General features: G+C 33.7%; 1 pseudogene; it reads right to left on the bottom strand.

Moving 5' to 3' along the window:
* Positions 1-6174: 6174 nt before the first annotated feature.
* On the bottom strand, positions 6175-6268 carry LOC121212834 (uncharacterized; annotated as a pseudogene).
* Positions 6269-11857: the final 5589 nt, after the last annotated feature.

The raw sequence follows: 11857 nt of genomic DNA, 5'->3' as shown, positions 1-11857 counted from the left end.
GAATAATACACCTTTTGTTCCTCTCAGATATCTTACAAACTATCACAATTCTGTTTGTGCGTCTATCTTCTTTGCATCCTTATCCAGAACGCGGGCTAGACAACCCCATATTCTAAAGTGATTTAGAGTGGGTTTCTTTTTATGCCACAATTCATAAGGTGTCTTACAAGCAAAGTTGGTTGGCACATCCTTCAGAGTATAGCAACACGTTTGTATCGCATATCCCCTTGAAGAAAGTAGAGAGTTGTGAATAGCTTAACATTGAGCGAATAATGAAGGTTCTGTTCCTTCTTTCAGCTATGCCATTTTGCTGTGGAGTGCCCAATATAGTCAACTGGGGTAAAATCTCATTTTGTGAGGTATATTAAGAACTCGTTGGACAAGTATTCCCCACCTCAATCAGACCGAAGATTCTTCATGGATAAATCTAATTGCTTTTCCACTTTCAAATGAAACACTTGAAATTTATCGAAGGTTTTGATTTTGTGGTGCATTAGATACATATATGCATATAGAGAATAATCATCGATGAATGTCACGTAATAATCATAACTTGCTTAGGCATTGATGCTCATTGGACCACATAAAATCAACGTGTATAAGTTCTAAGGGTTGGTCAGCCATTTTACCTTTTGCATTAAAAGACCTTCTAGTTATTTTACCTTCCAAGTAAGATTCACATTGTGGAATACTAACTTCTTTAAGCATATTTAAAGGACCATCTTTCACGATTTTAGTGATTTTTTCTTGGTTAATATGACTAAGTCTTAAGTGCCATAGATACCTGTCATTAGAGTGAGAAGTTTTAACCTTTTTATTCACCTTTTCAGTTTGAAGCATAGGGTAGTTATTTGGTTTAATAAAGTATAGATTATTTTCCATTCATCCATTACAGATCAAAGAACGATTTCTATAAATAAGAATCTCTTTATTGAATGTCATGGAAAAACCATCACTAAATAAGCATGCTACAGAAATTAAATTCCTTTTAAAATGAGGTACATAAAACACGTCCTTTAAAACAATCTTCCTAAAACTATCAAAATATGAAATAACTTCTTCCTCTGCTTCGGCTGAAACACAACTCCCATCTTCGGTTCGCAGCGAGAGGCTCCTGTCACGCAGGCTTTTTATTTCGCTAAACCCTTTTAAAGAAACCCACACATGGTTAGTGGCTTCAGAATCAATAACCTAGTTGTCAATTGATTGTTCCCCTAAGCAAGCTTCAACCACAAAGAGTTCCAAATCTTTTTCATTTTCAGCTAGGTAATCCTTATACTCCTTGCAGTTTGATCTGAAGTGTCATTTTCTATTGCAGAAGAAACATTTGATCTTTTTAGGATCTTTTGATGCCTTAGTATTCTTCCTATCCATACAAGGTAGAACCGAATACTTAGTTGGTTTCTTCTTTCCCTTAGCTTCTTGCTCCCCTTTAAAGGACAATGGGCCAATAACTAAGTTTGCCTCATGTTTCACTTGAACCGGCTTACCACTGTTTAGCATCAACTCATAGGATTGTAATTCCTTCATGAGCTGAGTCAAGATAAGTACCTTATTCCCCAAATTGTAAACAGCCCTAACACTAGCAAGTTCCTTGGTCAAAAATTTAAACACCATTTCAATCTGAGTGTTCGCGCCCACTTCAGCCCCATTGTCCTCCGCTTTCATAAGGAATCTCATAAGCCTAAGCATATATTCTTTGACTAGAGTACCAGATTTCTACTAGGATTTCATTAAATTTGTAATAGCGAATTGTCTAGCCTATACGACTTGGCCTCCGAGCAAATCCTCCAAATTTGTCATGATCTCTTTAGTAGTTGGAAATACTCGTGTTGCTTTTACAACACACTACTCATGCTCACTAAAATATTGCATCGAGCAATTGAGTTGGAATTTCTCCAGTGATTTCTCTCTTCATCCTGGCCTTTAGGCGACCAAATTTTGTTAAGGATGAATTTTTGTTTCTCACAACTGAGAACTATCAAAAAAATTTGTTTCCATTCTCGAAAGTTATCTCTATTCTATTTATTCTCAATAAAAATGCTTATAAGAGGTATAGGAGAAATATTTGAATTGAAAAAAAAAGTAAAGATTCACTAATTACTATATTTGTATTAAACAATTATTTTCATTTCAACAACATATCAAAAATGCAATATGATGCATGTGTCTTGTATTAAAAACTTGAAAAACATTTTTTCATTGCTACGATCATTCTCACACCTATCTATCATGTCGTCTTGGGGTCCCATGATTAATGAGCAAGAACATGAATTACACCCAATCAGTTCGTGAATATTTTATTATTAAGACTCCACACAAACCAACAACCGCTTAACGTTTGACCATCATCTCTAGCTTAAAAATCGTTTCTTGGGAAACTTATAAATAAGAGACAATCTTGTGTGTGTAGCCATTGACTCAACTCCCATTATGAACATGATTTCATTTGTGAGACATCTTAGGACAATCTCATTGAGAGTCATTCATGGCTAGTTTTCCTTAAAAGGAGATCTCATACAATGAACCCACATGATAAAGTTTACCCTAGAATGCGGCCAAGGTAGGAACTAGATTGAAAATTTATCATGCTATCACTTAATGACCATCAATGGAGGCCGTAGTTTTATTTATGGACCTTCTCCCACTCAATATTTTAAAAACATGTAGGATTTTTATCCTAGATTCAAGAATGATATACAAGAATCTTAGTGGAATTTCTACCTAATTTATATGACATGCTTCCAATATATGCATGAAATGCTATGGAAGTTTTATAATATTCACATTCATTCACAAGAATCAATCAATCATTGAAACAAACAATTTTTATTCTCCATAGTTTTTTTTAACTGAAAAACCGAAGAAGTGAATAAGAACTGTACACCAAGTGAGGTTCTAGGAAAGAGAGGTGAGTCTTATTTGATTGCTTAAAAACCAAACAGTTCCTTACCAGAGCCAATCCTAGACATGCACCTTCTCATTACCACACTTCTCACAACAATTGAATAACCTAAAGAAGTGAATGGAACAATACAACACACGTACTTTCACATTACCACACTTCTTATCTTTAATCGATCAAATGCGGATCATCTCATACATATATATCACAATTATAATATACCATAATATAAAGATTATAAACAATTCTAAAACATTTATATAAAGAGATGAGTAATTAAAATAAAATTGTCAGCCAAGGTTTTCATGGTTCTATTTCTAGAAAATAAATGAAAAACAAAATTACGTAGTTTTCCACCACAAGACATTCCTTTTGTCTTCAACCGCCATTGCTCCATCTTCTCATCATTATGGGCTCTTTTTTCAAAAATTACATTTAAGTCTTATGTTCATTTCCGGCTCACAAGAATTCTATGAATTTTTTTAAAAGTAAGCAGTCTTATGTGGAAATGATAGTCCACGGTTTATTTCCTAAGAACCACGACCTTGGAAAAAAATATCAATTATATAAAAAATATATAATATTACATCCATTCCTATATATAACTTAAAACATGCATAAGATCTAAAGAATGTCAGTTTCTATGTAAACATGCATAAGATCTAAAGAATGTCAGTTTCTATGTAATTGAATCATTCAAGAAGAAGAGAAATATATTTTGATTACTAGTTTATACTTATAGATAGAGCACAACCTAGCTCTAATATCAATTTTGAAAGATTGGGCTTGGAAAACGCAACGGGAAATAGGTCTAACGGAAAACTAGAGTTTTAAAAATAATTACAAAACAAGAACTTGGTTGTGTTATCTAAAGTAATAAACACTTAATCAAAATTCATACATTTTTTATTCTTCTAGGATGAACACTTTGACCAAGTGGTCATCTTCTTTATCCTCAAGATCACATTTGGTGAGTGTTGATTTGCTTCGAATCAGAAAAAAAAAATTCACAAAATTACCAGTGAGGCAATTTTGTAATTTCTCTAAACTTTTAGGATCAATTTGTAAATAACAAAAAGTAGCTTTAGAAAGTTTTTGGAATAATTTCTTCAAAGATTTTTCTCTCTACAACTATTTTTTAGATTCATGTGTGTGAGAATAATGACCCAGAAACTCTTTGTACATGAAGAGTTTAAAGAGAGTTCAACTCGGATTGAAATTACTCACATTAATATTAAATTAATAAAATATGATAAACCATAATATATACATATTTTTACCCCATGCTTGGCATTTTTTTGGATGAATTATCATAAGATTTAGTGAATTTGATGCTACTAATCCTTTAAAATCATGTTTTATACTTAGGGGAGCATAAGAAGGTGAAAAGAGCAAGAAATGGGCCAAAAACAGACAAAATGGGCTTATCTCAGTATTTCACACGGCCTAGGCACTTTCACACAGGTAAACCACATGCCCGTGTGGCATGGTCGTGTCAACTAAAAACCAACTCAGAATCACACACGGCTTGAGCACCTTCACACGAGCGTGGCGCACGACCGTGTCCCTGTCGAGCCCAAGTTTAATTCTACTCAAAAAAGGCTAATTTTTAGGGTTTCGAAGCATTCCAAAGTATATATAAACACCCTAGAAGAGGATCAAAGGGGACGGAGAGTAGAAGGTAGAAAATACTCAAGGACAGCCATTGGAATCAACTCGGAAGCAGGAATTACGTCACGACCGAAGATCTCCATCCAATTTCTACTGAAGTTTTTGGGTTTCTTATGTTTTTTTATTTTTCTAATTTTGAGATGTGATTCCCCTTCATTATGAACTAAACTCCCTAAATACCTAAGGAGGATGAAACCTAATACAGATCTTATTATTAATTGAATTATATGATAAATACTTTTCTTATTCTTAAGTTATGAGTTTTAATCCTTGCTTTAATATTCCAGGATATTAATTCAAGTCAGGTGTACTTATTCAGTGGAGCAAAAGTCTCTGTTAAGAGTATATCTTTCATAATTAAGCGGAGTTGCATGCAATCCTAGACATAGGGCGACATAAATCTGTCGGATTAGAGTCAAATCTAATAAGGGAATCCATAAATCGAATTAATGCGACAATAGGGGTTTTAATTAGAAAGAGATTTCAATTAATCAACCCAGAGTTAGTTATTTTTATTCTCGAGAGAGATACTAACATAAATCAGGGATTTCTACGGAATAAGTCAAGTTAATAAATCGTCTAATTAAGAAGTAATAAGTAAAGTCTAGGTGGATTCTTCCTTGGGTATTGTCTTCTCCATCGGTTTTCAAAAGTATTTTTCAACTTTCATCTTTGTTGTATTTCCTTTAAGTTAGTTAGATAATTATTCTTAGTTTAAAAACATCCTTTTAATTCTTAGGCTAAATAATAAAAATGTAGTAATCACTAGTACTTTTAGTCCTTATGGATACGATATTTTCAGTCTCACCATAACTATACTACTGTTCGATAGGTGCGTTTGCCTTAGTCGAGTTTTTTTTAGTTAGTTTAGTGACCATCAAGTTTTTGGTGCCGTTGCCGGGGAATAAGATATTAGGAACACTTAATTTTTATTACTTTAGCCATATTTATTTTTATTGCAATTTAATTTTGTTTTTATTTTAATTACTAATTTTTCTTTTATTTACTTCTGATAGGTTTTTATAGTTTATGAATAGAAGAAACATGTCAGGACCTCTACTTTTTGACAGCGAAATAGAAAGCACAGCTCATAGAAATTATAGAGAAATAAGGCGAAGTTTACGGTATATAGAGGAAGAGCACAAGGACGACACCAATAATACTGAGGAGATGGCTGAAAATCAAAATAATTCGCTGCCTCCTGTGGTTGCCGCAAATCCAGTGAATCAAAATCCTACTCCTCGTACTATGTACGACTATGCTAAGCTTAATTTAACAGGGGCTGAATCGAGTATTATTAGACCTACAATTACTGCAAATAATTTTGAACTGAAATCTAACACAATACAAATGATTCAACAGTTTGTTCAGTGTGATGGTTTGCAGGATGAAGACCCAAATACTCATTTGGCCAACTTCTTATAGTTCTGTGATACTTTCAAAATAAATGGCGTTTCTGATGATGCCATTTGCCTTCGGTTATTTCCCTTTTCATTAAGGAATAAGGCTAAACAGTGGTTGAACTCCTTACCACGAGGGTCAATCACTACTTAGGAACAAATGACTGACTTAAATATTTCCAGTCGGCTAAAATAGCTAAATTGAGGAATGATATCTCTTCTTTTGTGCAGATGGATATGATGCATGTGAGAGATACAAAGACTTATTGAGAAGGTGCCCTCACAATCGGTTACCTCTTTGGCTACAGGTTCAAACTTTCCACAACGGTTTGAATCCCTCAACTAGACAAATGATTGACATAGCTGTCGGTGGAACCATCAACAGTAAGACACCTGAAAAGGCTTATAAGTTCATAGAAGAGATGTCACTGAACAATTATCAGTGGCAAGTCATGAGGACAAAGCTGAAAAAAGCAGCTGGTGTTTTTAACATTGACTCGGTTACTATGCTTTCAAATTAGGTAGAACTTGAATAAAAAGATTGATGGTTTATTTGGTTCTACGCAGGTACATCTAGTAATGTAGTGCGATGCAAGTGGAAGTGGAATGAGCAATTTAGAATACCTATCCTACGGCCCCAACATGGAGAACGAGCAAATGAATTATATGGGTAATAATCTTCGACCTCAAAATAATCCTTACAGTAACACTTATAATGCAGGTTGGAGGAACCACCCAAATTTCTCATGGGGAGGCCAAGGGAATCAAAGACCGCCACCCCCTCCAGGTTTCCAACAACAACTTTACCAGCAAGAGAAAAAGTTGAACCTTGAGGAGATGATGACAAAGTTTATTTCAATAGCGAAAACCCATTTTCAGAATACTGAACCTGCACTTAAAAATCAGGAAGCATCAATTCATGGGCTCGAGAATCAAATAGGACAGCTGGCTAAGATGATTTTAGAGAGACCACTAGTGACTCTACCTAGAAACACCAAACCCAATCCGAAAGAGCATGTGAAAGCAGCTACACTAAGGAGTGAGAAAGTGTTAGCTGAATCTGAAAAGAAGCTGCCACAAGAAGCTGACAGAAACGACGATGCGGAGGTAAAACTCGAGAACAATACAAAATTGGTACTGAGGGAATATAAACCACCAATCTCGTATCTAGCAAAGTTGAAGAAATACCACATGGATGCACAATTCGGTAAATTTCTTGAACTTTTTAAACAACTGCATATTAACTTACCTTTTATTGAAGCTATCTCGCAGATGCCTACATACGCAAAATTTTTGAAGGAGCTTCTAACAAATATGAGGAAGTTTGAAGAGTTGTCTACAGTAGAACTCAACGAGGAATGTTCAGCTATACTCCAAAATAAATTGCCAACCAAATTGAAAGATCCAGGAAGTTTTGTGACAGCCCTAATTTGACCTTAGTCGGAAAGTGGTTTCGAGACCACAAAACCGAGTTGTAAAAAAATAATTAATCGTCATATTTAATGCTTAATATATTTGAAAGTGCATGTGTGAAAGTTTCATACTTTAATTTCTTTAATTGTATGTGAAATTTATTAGAAAGGACTTATGTGAGAAAATTTAGAAATGTGCTAGGCAAATGTAAAGTGGCCTATTTATGCATGTTATAAAATAATTGTACTTGCATGTCAAATAACCCTTTTTGGTTATAGTGGTCGGCCATGATGAGGAATTTATATTAAAATAGATGTAAATAATTAGTTAATGGTTGTATAATTGAATTTTGTTAAGTAATAATAATAATAAAAAGAAAAAAAGGTGATAAAAACAAAGCTTCATTCTTTTTGGTTCTTCTTGGCCAAATTGAAGAAAGAAGGGAGGAAAGCATTCGGTCATCTTAGGTTAATATTAAGGTAAGAAGTTTATATTAGTTCTTGAAATTTTGGTTAATCTTGAGTGAGATATCAAGTTATTTTTGTAACCCATGTTAAAATTTTGATTTTTTGGATGAATAGGGCTTTCGGCTATGGTAGTTAATAATGGTGAATTTTGTTGTTTCATGTTAAAGTTAGATGAATGATGATAGATGAGTGTTTGAACTATAAAAAAGGATCATAGGTGAGCATTAGATACTAAGGGAAAAGAATCGGCTATCTTGTTATGAACTAGGGCCGAATGTGAATTTGGTTGTGTTTGAATATTATATGCTTAGAATTGATGTAGTATAAGTTACCAATGTTCTTACCGAATGTGTATTTGATAATAGAGGAGTTTGTTATTGAATGTTTAAATAAATTGGATAATTAAAAATGGTAAGTCAATTGAAGAAGCCATACTTTGTGTGCTTAAATTTCTTAGTGAACATTCGGCTATGTCCCTAGTGAATGGATGAATTGATAAAATTGTTTATAGAGAATTGCTTTGCTATGCTTATGTTAATAATATGAGAAATGAATTAATACGGTCTTAGTGTACCGATTAGGAGCTAAGAAGTTGAACTAAAGATAGAAGATTTTGAGTAAATGTTTCATAGACATTTTCTTTTGGCATTTAGTTCCTATGAATTCAAGCTTATTAAGTGGCCACCTATTCGGCTCTTAATGATTTTTATGTCATGAATAATGAGTTGATGAAAAGGTTTAATATGACTAAACTTGTTTAACATAGCTCAAGAGCATAGAGGGGAAACATCGGATAGAGGAAAAGCTAAAGTCACGGAATAGCCAAACCGATACTTGTTCAGAAGGATATAAGGTAAGTTTTGAGTAATCGCCTTTAGTATAAGACTTACGATGCCTTGATATGTATATGCTAGATGAACATTATCTTTTAGTCCTATTTGATCTAAGATGTGTGGTAAATAATTTAATTATATGACATTTACTTGAATGGTTAATTCGGGTTAAATTGGATTGATGAAAGGTAGATGTGATTTGTTTGTATGATCTTCAAAACGAAATGAAAATGATGGTGTATATTTTGCCCTTATATACGAATGGAGCAATTGAATTGCCAATGTGATAGGCTATGTGAAATGTGTTACCATGTGAATATATATACGCGAGAATTATATCCGGACTTCAGGTCCGCAGGCTATATGCGAGAATTATATCCGGACTTTAGGTCCGCAGGCTACGTGCTGGACATATATCTGAATTTAAAGTCTTGAAGGCTTTATGCTAGTGACTGGATTCGGGTTCTAACCTAGCAGGCTTAATGTCGATAATTCGAGTAAGGTTATGAATTGAATGTACTATACAGTATGAAAAACAGGTACGCATTTCGTACACTTAAGCGAACCCACTTTTAGATTGAAGTTTCATATATAAGGAATGGAATGTGCATATGTATGTATAGATATACGTATGGATGAATATCGCATCTATGAATATGAAAATAACTACTTCGGACGATGTCTTTATTTATATGAAGGTATACGATTAAATTATTTCTATAATTCATGTTTATGATCGAGGTTCAGGTTGTGATCTCTTTGTATGTTAGTGTATATATATATACGTAATTTCGGGCAAAAAGGTATACAGCTGATTCGAGTTTAATATTTTTAATGTTGACTTATATGTCAAATTTTACCTGTTTAAAATTACTTAAGACTTACTAAGCATCATTTTTCTTACTCCGTTACCTTGTTTCCTTGTGTTATAGATTTTGTTCGTCAGCTATCGGACTCGGAAGTGTCAAAGTCGAAGCCATCCAAACTATCTAAGCCACTTTTTGGTACTCTTCAGTTGAATTTGATAATGGCATATATAGGGCTGTGTAACGCCCCCACGCCCGAGACCGTCGCCGGAGTCGAGTATGAGGTGTTACTAAGCTTAATTTAACATTTTTAGAACTTTGGATTATTTGTTTCTACATTCACAGCTTTTAAGCTACTTGCGTCACAGTCACAAGAAAAATCATATCTCGAGTTAAGAAACTCAAAATCAAGATCCGTAAATTTTCCCTGAATATAGACTCATATATCTATCTACTAATTTTTTTATAAAATTTTTTGTTGGGCCAATTAGTACAGTTTATTAGTTAAAGTTACCCCTATTTCAGGACTTGACTGGTCTGACCTCTGTTTACTACGAACCACATTTCTCTATGTACAAAATTCATATGACTATGAGGTTTATTTCTCCTAAAACTAGACTCAATAAGTATTCTGAGGATATAAAATACACCACCTAATTATATCGTCACAATTTATGGTGAATTTCTAAAGTAGGAACAGGGGATTCAGAAACAGCTATGAACCTGTTTCACTAAAATTCAAATATCTTCTAACATATAATTCATTTACCTGTTTCATTTGTTTCATGTGACACTAGACATAATAAGATTCAATTTGATATGTAGTCCATCACCAAATTAAATTTCTATGATTTTTAGTAAATTTTCAAACTCGCGTCAGTGTTGCTGCAGTATTCTGTTTATGGCAAATTTCATCCCTCTTATGAGTTTTTATGCACTAAGTATCTTAATAATTTTCCTTAACATCAAACATAATCTAAACTTACCATTTTCATAATTTATCATTATCAAATATTTTCTCAACCATTCTGTCACCATATCATAAGATCATTTACACAAAATAAGTATATTGCTATACATGCCATACTTAAATTTACAAGCCATTTACCAAAAATCTTCTTGATAGTGTGACTGAGCCTTCAACCTATCCCGACTCCTGAACTGGCTTGTCCAAAACTACAATGAGTAAGAAGGAGGGAGTAAGCATAAATGCTTAGTAAGTTCATATGTAAATAATAAATAACATAACAAACAATCAAACTAATCAACATTAGCATATATCATCAACACACTTATCACATTTTTTAATCATTTTCCATCATCTTATTACCTTATCGTGCTTGTAATCAACACTCAACCCGAGGGTTAAATACATACCTGTCCAAAATATCCATTTCTCATCACTTACCAATACGTCTCTTTTCATCTCGAGTATTCCTCCATTTGAGTAAAACTTTACCCGTTGAACACATCGGAATATAATTCGGATACATGGATAATTTGCATATAAGAGCCTCATATGTAATCAAGCTACCATGTAACCCGCCCATAAGTGAACTCGGACTCAACTCAACGAGCTCGGGCGTTCGCATCCATAAGTGAACTCGGACTCAACTCAACGAGCTCGGATGCCTAGTTACATTTCACGAACTCGGACTCAACTCAACGAGTTCGGACATTCGCATCCATAAGTGAACTCGGACTCAACTCAACGAATTCGGATGCTCAATCATCCTAGTGACATGTCACTTGTATCCTAATCTATTCCTAAGGTTCAAACGGGATTTTTCCTCGAACACTTATCCTTGCCGTCTTCCGTAGAATGCCGAAATCAATACTCGGTAACAATTATATTTAACAAGTAGTTCACATAATTTACATATTATTTGAAATTAACCACAAAGCATACATTTCATAATAAAATTCAGCATAACATATAATTGACATCAATAACTTAAAAATAACCATTATGATACATTATTTACACATGAACTTACCTTGGTACCAAAATACAAAGATTTTGCAATTTAGTCCACAATCTTTTCTTTTCCTCGATTGAGGTCGATTCCACGTCTTTCTTGATCTAAAATAACACATTTAGCTTATTTAATACTCACATTATCAAATTAATCCTTAACTCAAATTTTGGCAAAATTACAATTTTGCCCGTAAACTTTTGCATATTTACATTTTGCCCCTAGGCTCGGGATTAAACTTTATTCCTTATTCTTATGTTTTACAACATGCTGATCACTTTTCTCTTCTATGGCAACAACAAATTCTCACTCTAACATGTACTTGTGACTATTAGGTATTTTTACCGATTAAGTCATTTTACTCGTTTTTGCTTAAAATCGAGTAG

This window comes from Gossypium hirsutum, chromosome A13 (genome assembly GCF_007990345.1).
Source record: "Gossypium hirsutum isolate 1008001.06 chromosome A13, Gossypium_hirsutum_v2.1, whole genome shotgun sequence".
Lineage (NCBI taxonomy): Eukaryota > Viridiplantae > Streptophyta > Magnoliopsida > Malvales > Malvaceae > Gossypium > Gossypium hirsutum.
This window is presented reverse-complemented; position numbering and strand designations above follow the sequence as displayed.